Source organism: Lynx canadensis, chromosome C1 (assembly GCF_007474595.2).
Source record: "Lynx canadensis isolate LIC74 chromosome C1, mLynCan4.pri.v2, whole genome shotgun sequence".
In the NCBI taxonomy this organism is placed as follows: Eukaryota; Metazoa; Chordata; class Mammalia; order Carnivora; family Felidae; genus Lynx; species Lynx canadensis.
Window position 1 is genome coordinate 155981856 of NC_044310.1, and position 16150 is coordinate 155998005.

General features: G+C 37.0%; 1 pseudogene; it reads left to right on the top strand.

The window, feature by feature from the left end:
- The first annotated feature begins 3433 nt into the window (after window positions 1-3433).
- Window positions 3434-16150, top strand: part of LOC115519863 — a 97249-nt pseudogene continuing 84532 nt past the window's right edge.

Consider the following 16150-nt stretch of genomic DNA (forward strand, 5'->3'; position numbering starts at 1 on the left):
TCATCATCATCATTCCCACCACCACCACCACCACAGTAACAACTTACCATGGGCCACACACCGTGCTGAGAACCAACCAGAGTCTTCTCAATTTGTCTTCACCACAGTCAAGCATAGTGGTGATGTGGAGGAGAAAATTAAGGCTTGAGGAAACTCAGTACAAGCTAGGAAGCAGGTCCCCAACTTGGGACCACTGAGACTTCAGAGAAAACTTTAAGTCACTGCTTCCTTGCCATTCTTCTCAAAGAGGAGGCACCTTTACTGCCCCTCTGTTCATCCATGCTGTCCCAAATGCTCTTTCCTCTTCTCTACCTATCAACTTCCAACTCATCCCTTAAGATGCTGCCCGTACTCTACCTTTCTCATGGTAGAGGGACTGTGGAAGATTCTAATGGCCTCAATGCTAGGAAATAGCATAATTGGGGTTGAAATAAAGACACAGCACAACTGTAGCTTTCCTTTCATCCAAAGAGTTGTTTTGATGGATACCACTAGCACAGGTTTGGAAATCTATCCAAGACAACTTGTTGATCGCAGTAGCATTCTGTTTTGCAGCATAATCTCAGGTTTCTTGGAAGGTGACCTTTAAGAGTTCTATTAACCCATCTCCCAACTTTTCCATCCTGCAAACACAGAAATAATTGGAAGGAGGACTGTTTATATTCTTGGGGGACATGTTCCAGGTAAAGCAAAAATAACCAGTTTCTTAGTTCTCCCCTTTCTTATTTTGTCTTGCATAATGCAGCTGTTAAGTTAAGTCAAAATGGGTTGGTCCCCTACAAGGAGACTCTAAGCCGTTAGTGGCTTCTGCTAATTGACATAGACTGGAATTGAAATAGATGCACAGTGGGAAGTCCAGTTATCTTTTCACCAGCAGAAACCTAACACTCTTGTTCCTTAGAAGATGCTAGTAAAGTTCAGCTAGATTTTGAAAGCTCTCTGGATGCCTGGACAGGCCATTTTGTGTAAGATTGCACTGCTCACTCTTTATGAAGAAAGTTCCTTAGTGTAAAATGAAAATTCTGCTTCCCTAAAGTAGTTAATTAAATTACTGCAAATAATGGCATTATTTTATGGTGGGAAATCAAATAGAAAACTAAGGAGTGAAAACACATAAAACAATAGTATAAATAGTGGTTCTTAATTGAGGATGAGCAGCAGAATAACTTGGGGAAAAGTTTCTAAATATATACCATGAGAGCCATCTCTCATTTCCCCCAGTTCTAACTCAGTATACCTGGGATGTTGCCAGATATTGAATTTTTTTTTTCCCAAAAGCTTTTTAAGTAATTCTGATGTACCTATACTGGATTATAAATGGGGGTGATGGTCTCAAACCATGTTACTAGCCTTACACAGCCTTAACTTTTCATCCTCTTATATCAAAATCCAATACAATATCACTGTCTGATATGCAAATTCAAATTTCCAGTCAGAGGCTTAGGACACATGACCTAGGAGTTTAGATCCTATAATAAAATGTTCTTCCACTTCTGGAATTAAACAGGACCTTGGCCAATCTTTATTTTAATGGTATTTCAAACTGGTTTTGGAAACTGAAACCTTTTTTCCCCCCCCTAATAAAGGTAGTACTGACTGTAAAAATAGATGAAACAGGAGATCACTTGACTGAAGTGAGGCCTGTATAACTGCCTCCCATTTCCTCTGGGCCTTGAGTGACTTCCTTGATTCCCTTGGGGCTCCACAGTTATAACTGCTGGTGGTATAATCATCCCATTTCACAGGTGAGGAAATCAAGGGCAAGTGAAGAGAAGCACCTTGCCTTGGAAACCGTTGTTGGAACGCGAGAGTCCAAACTGCCAGTGGAATGCATTTTCCTTTACTGTAATTATGACTTTTGCTGGGAGAGGATATTAAGAGATATAATGGGCTGCTGTTATCCTCATTAACATTTTGAACAACAACATGCCATTCCTACTCTTGGACTTATAACTGCTAAAATAAATGGAAAAATACATGTAAAATTAAATTAGCTTTATTATCCCATTAAAGGAACCATTTGATTTTGTCAGTTGGGAAAAATCTAATAAAATCAGATGTTATATTAATTAAGTAGAGTAATATAATGAAACTTCAAAATTGTAAAATTGGATCTGGATAGGGCCCTGTAGAGGAGGTGATATGTTATCTCATCATATGAAATCTCATGGGGATTTCTCTACTATACATTCTATGGCAGAATGTAGAAATTAGTTGAATCTCTCCCTCTAGTCAAAAAAAGACTAAGAAGCATTACAAAGGGAAATTATGATGTTAGAAAAAAAAAAAAACAAACAAACCATTTAACTCAATGTGATCTCCTTACTTTGGCAACAATTGGGCTTATCTTAAAAACTTCCAAAGCGAGGCTGCTTCAATTTAAGTTGTTACTAAACTTGCGCATTTCAGAATTGTTTTTTTTTTTTTCACATGTCATTTTTAAATACACCTATTTACTAGTTAAGTCATAGAATGTGTTGATTTGCATACATTCAATTTAGGTCAAATAACTCTAAGCCATATAATACTGTGGACATTTTATTTGAAAAAGGAAAACAAAAGAATAATGTAAATCTCCACTGCCAACCCTCCCCCCAAAAGGCTAATCCTGCCTTATTTTCTCCAGCTGGCAGAATATAGAGCATTGTATTTCAAACTTCAGTCTTTATTTTGTGATAGCATTAAAGCACATTTGAAAGGAACATATGTAATTTAATGGGATGTTACCTATTATATTACTAATGACATTTAAGCAAAACTTAATAAAAATATGAAACAAATATTGAATATTTTTGAATAGCAGGTGACATTGGACAGAAAAATAGCTCTTCTGTCACCAACATTAAATGGAACATTTTAGATGGAGGGGAATTCTGAGGCATTAGAATACTAAATCCTGGGGCGCCTGGGTGGCTCAGTCGGTTAAGCGTCCGACTTCAGCTCAGGTCACGATCTCGCGGTCCGTGAGTTCGAGCCCCGCGTCGGGCTCTGTGCTGACAGCTCAGAGCCTGGAGCCTGTTTCAGATTCTGTGTCTCCCTCTCTCTGACCCTCCCCCATTCATGCTCTGTCTCTCTCTGTCTCAAAAATAAATAAACGTTAAAAAAATTTTTTTAAAAAGAATACTAAATCCTGCATTTATTGGGGGATGCAAGATGATGAGATAAATAGATATGACAAAATAAAGGGAGGATGGAGTTGGTGCTAGGTAATTCACTGAGGAGGGAGGAATAATCTGTACTTGGTAGGATTTAAGATTGCCGTGAGACCCACTGAAGGCTTCTGCGCAGCATGAGGAGAGAATCTTGTCTTAAATTATCAAAAAAAATTAAAAATAGCAAAATTTTGGTTAAGACAATCCATCTGTTCCAAAGCTTTAGACAGAGAGAGACTGAGGAAACCTCCAGGAAGGCTCCTGGGGTCTAAGATAGAAGGATGGTCACCCTGCAGCTGATTCTCCTCTGGGCCTCATTCAAGTTTATTGTGCCTGATCTAGGCAGGCTTGAAGGTAATACTTGGGAGTTAGAAAGTGAAAATACCTGAGATCAATATTTTGTAAAGGTACCCAGGATTCCAGTGCTCAATAACAAGGGAAGACAGAGACAAACTGATGCTGTAGCCATGGTTCCCAATGCTGGGTCACAGTAAAATTGCCTGGGGGGAGCTTTGGAAAAAAAAAATCCCACTGCCTGGGCCCCTCCTAGGTCATTCAAATCAGTCCTTGGGGGGTGATGCATAGGTATTACAAGGATTTGTTAAAAACTCTGCAGGTGATTTAGTGTGCAGCCAGCCTTGAGAACTTCTTTTCTATAATAAGAATACAATAGCAATACTTCCCATAGAAACAGGGAGAGCCATCTCTCTAATCAGACCATACACTGCTATTTGGCAAATTTGATGTCTGTAAATACAAGAGAAAGATGGAGGGTGGGGTCTTGTCCTTTAAGGGAGAATGTATCTGTTTCTTTTGTGGACAAAATAATTTCCTAGAGTGTAAATTATCTTTAAAAAAAAAAAAACAATTCTGTAGGAGACATTTCCAAGAATATATCAGCTTTTTGGCTGGCAGGAAGAAGTCACAATCTGGTTACAGAGAGAGCCAATATATTATATAAGAACATCTTGTCATAGACTTAATTCTGTGATTCTGGTGTGCCCGTGAATAGTTTTGACGGTGAAGACAAGTCTTAAATTATTTTTTCCTAGCACATAAGCATTGAATACGAGGAATTTGAGATTTTGTCTGTTAAGCATTCTAGTTCTATTTGCAAGTCAGAGAACAAATTCAGATGTATAGACCTTAGTTTTATTCAGCAGAAAGCAGAAGGAAAAGATGTCAATGAACAACCACTGGTGGAACCCAGGTGATTTTCAGTGACCTGGTGCCATTTTATTATTTCAAAGTCAGTTTGTAACTTTTTTTTTTAATGTGTATTTACTTTTGAGATGGAGAGAGACAGAGCATGAGTGGGGGAGGGGCAGAGAGAGAGGGAGACACAGAATCTAAAGCAGGCTCCAGGCTCTGAGCTGTCAGCACAGAGCCTGATGCAGGGCTCAAACCCACCATGAGATAATGACCTGAGCTGAAGTTGGATGCTTAACTGACTGAGCCACCCAGGTGCCCCTCAGAGTCAGTTTTAATAACAGTCATGCCTTTAGGAAGCAACTACCCTAAAAATAAAAAGAAGAACCACCAAGAGTGTCCGCTGTAAATTGTGAGAATTAATCACCTTGCTGATACTACCTTGAGTGACGTCCAGCAAGTACTTCAAGGCATAATAGGGGGCAACATCAATATCTCATGCATGAATAAGGCCCAGAAATGGGAAAGTCTAGGTTATTGTACAGTGAGCTGGAATTATGTGGTGGTTGTAGGAAATTTGCTTATTTACAAAAGGACCCTAAGCAGAGATCAGAGGCATGAAAAGCAAAGTCCAGCCACCTAGAAAAAGGCAATGGCCAGGTGAGTTAGCAAGAGAACAAGAGAAGAGGTTCTGGAAATAGCTCCATTCTGAAGGGGACACCAGTCATATTAAGGCAGAAGCCCAGATCTACACACTGAGCCATTGTGGAAGAAATAGGGTATAATATCAGCTACGTAGGTCCCAGACTAGTCGATTGATAGCCTCCAAGTCCCAGTAGAAGGTAAGATGAAGGCTTTTCAAATTCTTGCTGCTCCAGCTAGCATTTATTGTGGGTACTGGAGCTAGACTGGTGTGCAGGTGGGGCTAGATGGTTGATTCAGGTATGGGGGGGCTACAAAGATACAGAAGAAATGAGGCAGTAGCTGATCAGGAGTTGCTCCCAGGGAATATGATCCTGATTTTGCCACTTCCAGAAATAGCCAGTAATGGTACACCAAGAAAATTAACTTATTGTCACCTACCAAAATAATTTACTTCTTTCCTCTCTTACTTTCCTCTTTGCTAATGGAGATAGAACACCAAGTATAGTTGGAAGAAGGTTCTCTTTATTTTTTTTAAATTTTTTTAACCTTTATTTATTTTTGAGACAGAGAGAGACAGAGCATGAACGGGGGAGGGGCAGAGAGAGAGGGAGACACAGAATCTGAAACAGGCTCCAGGCTCTGAGCGGTCAGCACAGAGCCCGACGTGGGGCTCGAACTCACGGACTGCGAGATCACAACCTGAGCCAAAGTCGGACGCTTAACCGACTGAGCCACCCAGGCGCCCCAGAAGGTTCTCTTTAAAGCTCTCAAATTTTATGTAGGCTCCAAGCAGAGGTTTTCAGTTGGAGTGCATCACCTTTGGAGCTTTATCAAACTAAACATACCACTACCTTCTCTTCATCCCCATATTTTTCTGGAAATTCTGATTATGTTCTTTCCCTCTATCCCTCAGCCTCCCTACCCAGACACAATGCAGAAATCTTCCATATTTAAGATCCTTTTTCAGTGTCATTCATGACACTTGTAACTATGTATTTAATGTATTCCCTGCTAGGATGTGGACCATGATACTGATTTCTATGAGGGAGGAATCTGTGTCTGAAGTGGAGAAAGCATTTAGTAAATATCTAAATGAATTAGTGAGTCAATCTACTTGCTTATTGGTTTTTTAATTCAACACATTCATTGGCCCTCCTGCTTTAACAACCATAATGTAGAGAACATCTGAAGTCTTTTTATTTATTTAAATTTTTTTAAATGTTTATTTATTTTTGAGAGAGAGACAGAGCATGAGTGGGGGAGGGGCACAGAGAGGGGGACACAGAATCTGAAACAGGCTCCAGGCTCTGAGCTGTCAGCACAGAGCCTGATGCGGGGCTTGAACTCAGGAACTGTGAGATCATGACCTAAACCAAAGTTGGACGCTTAACCGACTGAGCCACCCAGATACGCCTTATTTTTTAATTATGTTACTTCCTAATCGTCGTTCTCATTTTATTTATTTATTTTTCTTTTTTTTTCCTAAGATGTTTTTAAATTTAAATTCAAGTTAGTAACATATAGTGTAGTATTGATTTCAGGAATAGAATTTAGTGATTCATCCCATTTTTATAACTTTCAGTGCTTATCCCAACAAGTGCTCTCCTTAATGCCCATCACCCATTTAGCCCATCCTCCCACCCACCTCCCCTCCAGCAACTTTCATTTTGTTGAAACGCTAGGGTTTGCCTCCCTTTCTGTTTTCATCTTATTTTATCTTTTCCTTCCCTTCCTCTATGTTCATCTGTTTTGTTTCTTAAATGCCACATGAGTCAAAGCATATATTTGTCTTTCTCTGACTGACTTATTTTGCTTAGCATAATATACTCTAGTTCCATCCACATTGTTACATATGGCAGGTTTTCATTCTTTTTGATCGCCAAGAAATTTTCCATTGTGCATATGTGTGTGTGTGTGTGTGTGTGTGTGTGTGTGTGTGTGTGTGTGTATACCACCTCTTCTTTTATCTTCGCCAGTCGATGGACATTTGGGTTCTTTCCATAGTTTGTCCATTGTTGATAGTGCTGCTATAAACATTGGGTTGCATGTGACCCTTTGAATCAGCATTTTTGTATCCTTTGGATAAATACCTACTAGTATAATTCCTGGGTTCCAGGATAGATCTATTTTCAGTTTTTTGAGGAACCTCCATGCTGTTCTCCAGAGTGGCTGCATAGTTTGCATTCCTACCAACAAGGCAAAAGTGTTCCCCTTTCTCTGCATCCTTGCCAACTTTTGTTGTTTTCTGAGTTGTTACTTTTAACCATTCTGACAGGTGTGAGGTGGTATTTCATTATGGTTTTGAATTGCATTTTCCTGATGATGAATGATGTTGAGCACCTTTTCATGTGTCTGTTAGCCATCTGGATGTCTTCTTTCAAAAAGTGTCTATTCATGTCTTCTGCCCATTTATTCACTGGTTAGTTGTTTTGGGGTGTTGAGCACCCACTAGCATGCACGCACATACTCTCACGCTCTCTCTCTCAAAAATAAACATTAAAAAACAACAACAAAAAGAAGTTGCTGCTGCCAAGGTCAAAGAGATTGCTATGTGTTTTCTCTTCTAGGATTTTGACGGTTTCCTGTCTTATGTTTTGGTCTTTAATCCATTTTGAAATTATTTTTGTGTATGATATAAGAAAGTGGTCCAGTTTCATTTTCTGCATGTTGCTGTCCAGTTTTTGCAACACCATTTGCTGGCAACTATCTTTTCTCTTGTTTTTTTGTTTTTTTTTTTGTTTTTTTTGATGTTTATTTTTGAGAGACAGAGCACAAACAGGGGAGGAGCAGAGAGAGACACAGTGAATCTCAAGCAGGGTCCAGGCTCTGAGCTGTCAGCACAGAGCCCGACACGGGACTCAAACCCATGAACCACAACATCATGACCTCAGCTGAAGTCAGCAGCTTAACCAACTGAGCCACCCATGCGCCCCTAGACTGTCTTTTTTTCCATTGGATAGTCTTTCCTGCTTGTTGCAAATTAGTTAGCCATATATCTGTGGGTCCATTTCTGGGTTCTCTATTCTGTTCCACTGATCTATGTGTCTGTTCTTGTGCCAGTTGCCAATACCACGTAATATAGCTTGAAGACTGAAATTGTGATGCTTCCAGCTTTGGTTTTCTTTTCCAGCATGACTTTAGCTATTGGGGGTCTTTTGTGGTTCCATACAAATTTTAGAATTGTTTGTTCTAACTCTGTGAAGGGATTACACTAAATGTGTAGAATGCTTTGAGTAGTATTGACATTTTAACAGTATTTGTTCTTCCAGTCCATGAGCATGGAATGTTTTTTTTTTTTAAATTTCTTTGTGTCATCTTCAGTTTCTTTCATAAGCATTCTGTACTTTTCAGCATATAAATTTTGATCATCATTCTCATTTTAAATGACTTTATATATGGGAGGATGAAAAAGGTCTATATTTATTCTGAAATATACTACAAAATGCACTCTTAGACAAAATTTCTCCTTTCTGTCACCTCAGATTATTGAAGGGAGAGGGATATGGATATTATATGAAGGAATCTAGTTGATGGCCTCCCAGAGATGGAGATTATACTCTCTGTCCTATTATCCACTATCATCAGCATGACTAAGTAGTTTTATTGTATCATAGAAGTTATGTCTCCTCAGAACACAGCAATACTATGCAGATGAGTGAGTGAACTGGATAACAGTACATTTATGTGCCAATTTTATTTATAGTTCCATGGTTACTGTATTATGATCATTCTTTAACTCTGTGAGCTCCCTGGACTTGTTTTTGTTTCTTTATTATAGCTCACTTATTATTCAGAAAGCTTTACATAACAGTTCCACTGATTTGATAAGAGTTGGAATTACCTGATAATATTGAATGTTTGGCCCAATAAATCAGTTGATGAAGAACACTTGTGTGAATCATGGGAATTACTGATGAAAGAATAATGAATGCTCTTCCAGCCACTGGGGTTGCTTCAATGATAGCTTTTGTTAGATAGGTGTAATTTTGCTAAGGCTCAGTCTGGATTAACCTGATCTAATAGTTTTTTTTTTTTTAAGTTTATTTATTTATTTTAAGAGAGAGAGAGAGATAGAGGCCGAGAGGCAGAGAGAGAGGGAGAGGGATTCCCAAGCAGGCTCTGTGCTGTCAGCGTGGAGCCCAATGTGGGGCTCAAACTCACAAACCGTGAGATCATGACCTGAGCCGAATCCAAGAGTCAGCTGCTTAACCCACTGAACTACCCAGGCACCCCATGATCTAATAGATTTTTATGGCAAATGTGAGTTTTCAAAGTTTCCTGTTTTTCTGCATTCTCCTCCCAACTACCATTTATGTCTTTTGGCTCTTTGTCTGTGAGAATTTAGAATCCCTGTTACCCCTTCAATTTTAGGGTTTTTTTCCTGCCCTACTGTAAGTGGACTGTAACTTTTCTAAGAAAGGCATGTTATCTACTTTGTCTCAACTTGTGATATCTGCCACCTAAACAGAGCCTAGGACAATGAAGTCCTGCAGTAAAAACCTGTTGAATATGTAAACTTAACTACTATCCCACTTTGAATAAGGTGAGGGTGAATCTGATTAGCAAGTGCATACATTTTAAAAGTAACTAAATATTGACTGTATCCTACAACTTATCTGACTTGACTTTTTGGTCTCTGTAGAACTCCATATTCTTCACTTTTATGCACGTGATATTCTTTTGTGGCATTTGTACTAACTATCCAGGCAGACTACTGTTGTTACTTTCCTGTGACCTTATTCTTCTCTTCTCCCCTTTGGGCCTACAAGTAAACTAGACCAGAAATCTCTCTTCTCTGTTCAGCGAGTTGTCCTTTCAAATTCTTTCTCTAAAAATTTTAACAATTCTGATTTAGGAAGCTTTATCTCAAGGACAAAAGGGTTGGGAGTATGAAAGAATCTGAAAAAAGGCTACATCTCCCCTTGCCCTGCCAAAATCCCCCACATAAGATGGTCTTTTTTTCAACCTACTGATTTGCTTCTTTCGGCTCTCCTTTAGGATGTAAACCCATTGGACACAACAGTGTAATCCATTATATTTCAAACTGCTTCAGGCGATTTAGATTTTCAACTCAAGGTAAAAACAATACAGTTTCAACTGTCATGACTTCAGTATTATCTGTGGTAGGAAAGATTGTAATTAACAGAATTATTATAGATACTAATTTTTAAAACCTATACTGAGATGTTTTAAAGTTGAATCATATTGAAAATCAAGTGAGACATAATTAAAATTACTTGGTCAATAAATATTTTTAAGTAGCTACTCTGTCTTAACTTTAGGTTTTTGGTTTTTGGTTTTTGTTTTTTTGAAAACAACAGAAAATAGCACAAAAGAACATTAAAATTTAAAGATAACAAGCAGCATTTTGGTATATTTATTTGACTCAATGTATTATTTTTTATATGAATTCAACAAAAATCAGCCATGCCAGAAGCAATTTATAACCCATATGATATTGGTGGATATATCATAACACACTCTCCTTTAGAATGAACACTTCTGAAAAAGCTATACATTTTTGAGCTGAAAGTGAACCATTAATAAATATTTCTGTTAGTGGTGGCTTTTGTGTTTTGTTTGTTTTATAACCATATGTGGACCTGGTAGAAATCCTTCTAAGCACCAAGGTTTATTAAAGCAGACCTGGGCAACACCAAGATGTTAAAGAACAGAGAGATTATGGGTGCTGAGAGCAGGGATCTGGGGTTGGAAGATGGCATTAAAGGTAGCAGGGATCTGCTACATGTTTCTCTCCTGACAGAAACACATAACGAAGCAAAGACATAGCAGGAAACAAAACAATCAAAGGTCAATCTTCTTTTCTTAAAAATAATGCTACTGTATAAGACTTTTTAAAAAGATATATGATTATGAAAATAATTCAACTTCTTACATTTATCTTTTTGAAATTAGGGATTATTCTGTCTCGCTCAGTAAAGATGCCCTGCTTTCAGTGAGACACAAATCCACTGTGTAACAATTTGGAGGTCATTTCGACAAAATCTTTCAACATAATGTGGTATTTTTTTCAACTGCAGGCCTACATATGTCACCTCTTAATACTCATTACATAGGGAGGGAGTTTAAGGTAATAAATAGACCAGAACATGCCTCATGCTTTAGAGCCCTGATCCACTTGTCTGACTTTGTTCTAATTTATTCTAAATTGGATATAGAGTGAACAGTACTGTTCCTTATCGTTATATTTCATTATAATAATTTAATTTTTATAACTTATTGCTCTACCTATGTCATATGGCCAAATTTCCCCCTCCATTATTGGAGCTAGCTTGTTGAATTAGATTTAGAGATGGGTCACATTTCAGAGACACCACAACTTTGTTCTGGTTAGAATTCTTATCTGAAGCAAATAGACCATTCTTCATATTCAATTTTAGCCATGAAGTTAATCCAAAGTAAATACCAAAATAAATTGTTGCCTTAGTGTGTACCTTATAACAATGAATCTTGTGAATTATAAAGATTTCCAATGAAGTTGTATCCAGCAAAAATTGGGGTCAGAAAAAAAATTTAGAACTAACTAGTTCATCTACTAATTTAAAATTCATAGTTTTAAGTCAGATATACTTTGTTTTCTATATCTTATGCAGAAGAGGTTTGGCAGTTCTAAATTTTCTCTGTCATCACAGAAGCTAGATTATCCCAAAGTAATCATTGCATTTAGCTCAGAAACACAACTGCCCTAACAAAATGTTTCATTACACAAGGTTTACTCTGCTGTATTTCTGAAATGGTGTAGATAACTGTAGCAGAATTTTTTAATATATTACTCTAGTAGATGTGTTTTGATACTAGCAGCTTTAATGCAGCCCTACTGAAACAAGGGTCTTTCCCTCTCTTTTTTTTTTTTTTATTTTGGGTACACTTTGAAGCAGACTTTTTGCTGGGAGCAATTTGATGTGGGGACACTTATACATTATACATTAAAAAAAATCATTATTGTTTCATTTCGTTACTAAGTGCTAGGCAAAATAGATATTTTCCTTCTAACCTTGAAAATAGATATTTGCCACCAAATATTCTCTACTCATTGACCATGGAAATCAGGAATAAAGTGGTTTACAGGTGGAGTAAGGTCTCTGAGGGCAGAACTGTAAACCACAGAGGGTAATTCCCAGGCATTGGAGCCTAATGGAGTTTACCCAGTTGGATTTGACATTGCTTAGCACCAGTGATTCCTGTCTCCCTTCCATTTTCTTCCTTTGGAATGGGAATGTCTACAACTATTTTCCTGTGCTGCTTCACTATTGTATTTTTGGAGCAGATCATTTATTCTCTAATTTCACAAGTCTGCAGATAGAGAGGAGTTTTGCTCCAGAATGGCTCATACCTAGAGTGTCATCCGTACCTGATTTAGATTATTTAGATGAAGACGTTTGAGCTGCTGGTATTTAGGTGAGATTTTTTACTTTGAGTTGATGTTGTAATTATTTAGACTCTGTGGGATATTGACAAAGAGTGAATGTATTTTGCATGTGGGATAGATGTGAATCTTTGGGGACAAGAGGATGGGTATAGTAGGCTGAATAATGACAGTTATGTCCTTGTCCTCATCCCTGAAACTTGTGATGGTTACTTCGTAGGGCAAAAAGGAACCTTTAGAAGTACTCAAGTTAAATATTTTGAGACTGGGAGATTATCCTAGATTATCTGAGTAGCCTGATGTAATCACAAATGTCCATATAACAGGGACACAGGAGGAGTCAGAGTTAGTAGGGAAAGTGATATGATGATGGAGGCAGAGATTAGAGTAATATGTTTTGAAGATGGAGGAAATGGCTACAAGCCAAGAATACAAGTGACAATAAGAATCTGGAAAAGACAAAGAAACCAATTCCTCCCTAGAGCCTCCAGAAAGAATGCAGCCCTGTGGACAGCTTTAATTTTAGCTCAGTGAAACTGATTTCAGACCTTTGACCTCCAGAATTCAAAGATAATAAATTCAGTTGTTTTAAGCCACTTAGTGTGTGGTAATTTCTTACAATAGCAATAGGAACTAATACTGAGGGTCCATATGAAACTGCTTTATAAAGATGAGTTCTGGTACAAAACTGAAAATTCCTTGAATATTTAATTCATACTTCTTGAAAAAAATCAAACAAATATAAAAATAAAATTATGTAATGGGAGTGGGAGTTGGAGATGAAGTCAAAGTCAGAAATGTCTGCTGCACACATTACTGGGTAATAAAGAAGAGGAATTTTACAATTTGGCAGGGATGCTTTAACTAGTGTCCAAAAAACTGCATTAAAAACATTTTTATTTTGGTTTTCCTAGATATTTTCTCTCCTTTGTCACCCACCCCCACTCCTCTATAGCATTTCAAGTTGGACCTGCAGAGACACTTTTGAAGGTTAAATGAAGTTCAAGGGCTTCAATTCTTAGTTTCCCTGCTGAGACAAAAGATACACTAATTAATGGCTTTTATGAAGTCTTGGCTTTTACTGGAAATAAAACCAAATAATTCCTCTGAAGACTTTATAACTAATTGCTGTTTAGCATAATTTGATTTGAATTTCTCATGGAAAACAGTTGAATGGAAACAGAGTTGATTATTATGAATCTAAAAGTTTCTTCATTTTAAGATTAGTCATGTAAAAGCCAGTATATCATTATAAATTTTATTCTGCAACACATTTTTTTTTGTTTGTTTTGCTGTACTGTATGTGTTGGAATGAAATGAGTATTTGGAGGAACAAAGAATTTATTACATTAAGTGGTCTAAAACCTTTGTTACCTAAAAATTTCAAAAAAATAAGTTGCTCTAGATTGAAACATTTTCTGGATAAAATCTATCCTTTTAATCAAAGCAAATGTTGGGATGAGGGGGGATATATCTTATATATTATATATGCATATAAGCTGTGTGTGTATGTGTAGAAGCCATATTTATCTTTGCATGTTTTGGTTTTTATTTTAAACATTCTGGAAGGAAACATATATAAATTATACTTAGTTGTGATTTTTAAATTATATGTGTGATATAAATTAACTTTACCTTAGTGATATTGTACTTGCAATAAGACACTATTTCTTTGAGACAATGCATAAGGACACAAGAACAAGCTTGCTGAGATGTATAAAACCTGGGTGTACACAAGATTCAGGACATGCCCATGAAGAGTCACAGGTATGGCTGTGACCTTTCTAAAATGTAGCATAAAAAAGTAATATCATTACTTACATGTTTTAGTATATATGGAAAAAAAGATAAAGTACAACTTGTTATTGCAAACTGGAGAAATTTCTTCGTAAGGCCCTGATAAAAATGGCGTGTTGTAATTCAATGAGCAAAGTCCTCAACATCTTTAGGGCCATTACTACAATGATTTTATAGGACTTTTTCAAATAAAGAGGCTTCATATTTGCTAATGGTTTGAAGCCAAAGTAAAGTTTGAATAAAAACAATCTTAATCAGAATCTGCCAAGTCTTCAAATCCGAGACTTCCTAAAAGACTTTGAAATTGTACCCTTTATAAATGGCAATATGATATTTAGAATAGGATTTGTGTTTGTTACAATCCTATGTGAAATCTGGTTGTTGTATCATTAATCATCTTTTATTTAAATTGAACTTCCTTCCTTCCTTCCTTCCTTCCTTCCTTCCTTCCTTCCTTCCTTCCTATATTTTTTCCCTCCTTGCTGTTTTCCTCCCTCTCTCCCTTTTTCTCTTCTTTTCCTTCCTACTTTGTCCTTCCATTCCTTGCTTTCCACTTCTTACATCGCTTATGTCCTTTTTGTCTTTTTTTAGCCTTCCTTCCTTTTACTACCTAAGAGTACAAGTCGAAGTAGAATCTAAAATTCTGAGCACATTCTCTGGGGCAACTATGAAAAACTTTTTAAATGATTCTCAAGTTATTGAAGTGAGGGTAAAACCTTCACCTCTGGATTCAGAAGGCACTGTATTGAGATGTCATTAATAATATTTTGAAATCTCTTGGAACATCTTATTCTCACTGGCTCTCTAATTGTCTTGACCAGCCCTCAATGCAAACACTCTTGGACACTTAAGAAAGGGAATGGGAAGGAACTGGTGGCGGGGGGGTGGGGGGGTGGGCAGTGATCATTTTCTACTCAAATGTTTCATATTGCACATGTAACAAGTGAGTTATTAAGAAATATTTTGCTGTCTTCTCTTGATATTTTAGATTTATCACTTAAAGGATGCAAAGTTGTTTTCCCCTACATGCTTCTGTTTTCTCATGTTCTAGATTTTGTTCCATGGGTGGAAAGAACTTAGACTATATTCTAAGAACATTTTCACCAATTTAAGACAGCAGATCAATGAGCAGAATGTCCTCTCCCCCATTTTCCAGGCAGTGTAATTGTAGGTTCTGCCATAATCTAAGAAAGAATGCAGGAAGATATTGGACTTACTGTTAGTCAAGTTGTATGGCTTCATCCCTAGATTTGATTTGCACAAAAGCAAAGTAGTATGTTATTTCTTGTACCTTGAGTGTTGTGGAGTAATTAATCTGTATTGCCCATAGAAAATAATAATAATTGTACTTGAAATCCAATTCACCGATATATAACTATAAATAGTGTGCTTTATTCAGTAACTTGAACAAAGTTTATGGTTCAGTCTTTGAAGAGACAATCAAAGTCAGTTCACGTTAAAAGTTACTAGTTATGCAAATTGAATGGATTTGGTTCCAAGGAATGACCAAAAGTTTTAGATCTTCACAGGCTTATTCCAGGCTTAGCAATTCTAAATTTTTAGGTAATGAGAAATGTATTTGATTTGATTTTGCCTTTCCAGTCCCTTTCTTCTTTCTCCCTTTCTCCTTCTTTCCTCTATTGCTAGTGGTATACCTATCTCTACCTTAATCTTTATTTCTATTTCTATTCTCTAACTCTTAAAAAATGATAATAGTTAACAGCTAATCTTTACTGAGTGTTTAATGTGTGCCAGGTATAAGTCTTACATTTATTTTATATAGATTTGGGAGAATGGTGAAATGGAGGACAAAACAATTGTTGCACTTGAAAGTCTTATGAAAAGTAAACTTCAATTTACATTTTGAAGTATTAAGCACTCATGTGAGGAATACCTACTAATGGTATTCATGAGAGAAATGTTCAGTAAGGTTATAGGTCTGACTAAACTAACTGGTCAGAATATTATTTCCTCAATCACTAATTTATCCCTCCCCCTCTTTGTTTAAGCATATCTTGGG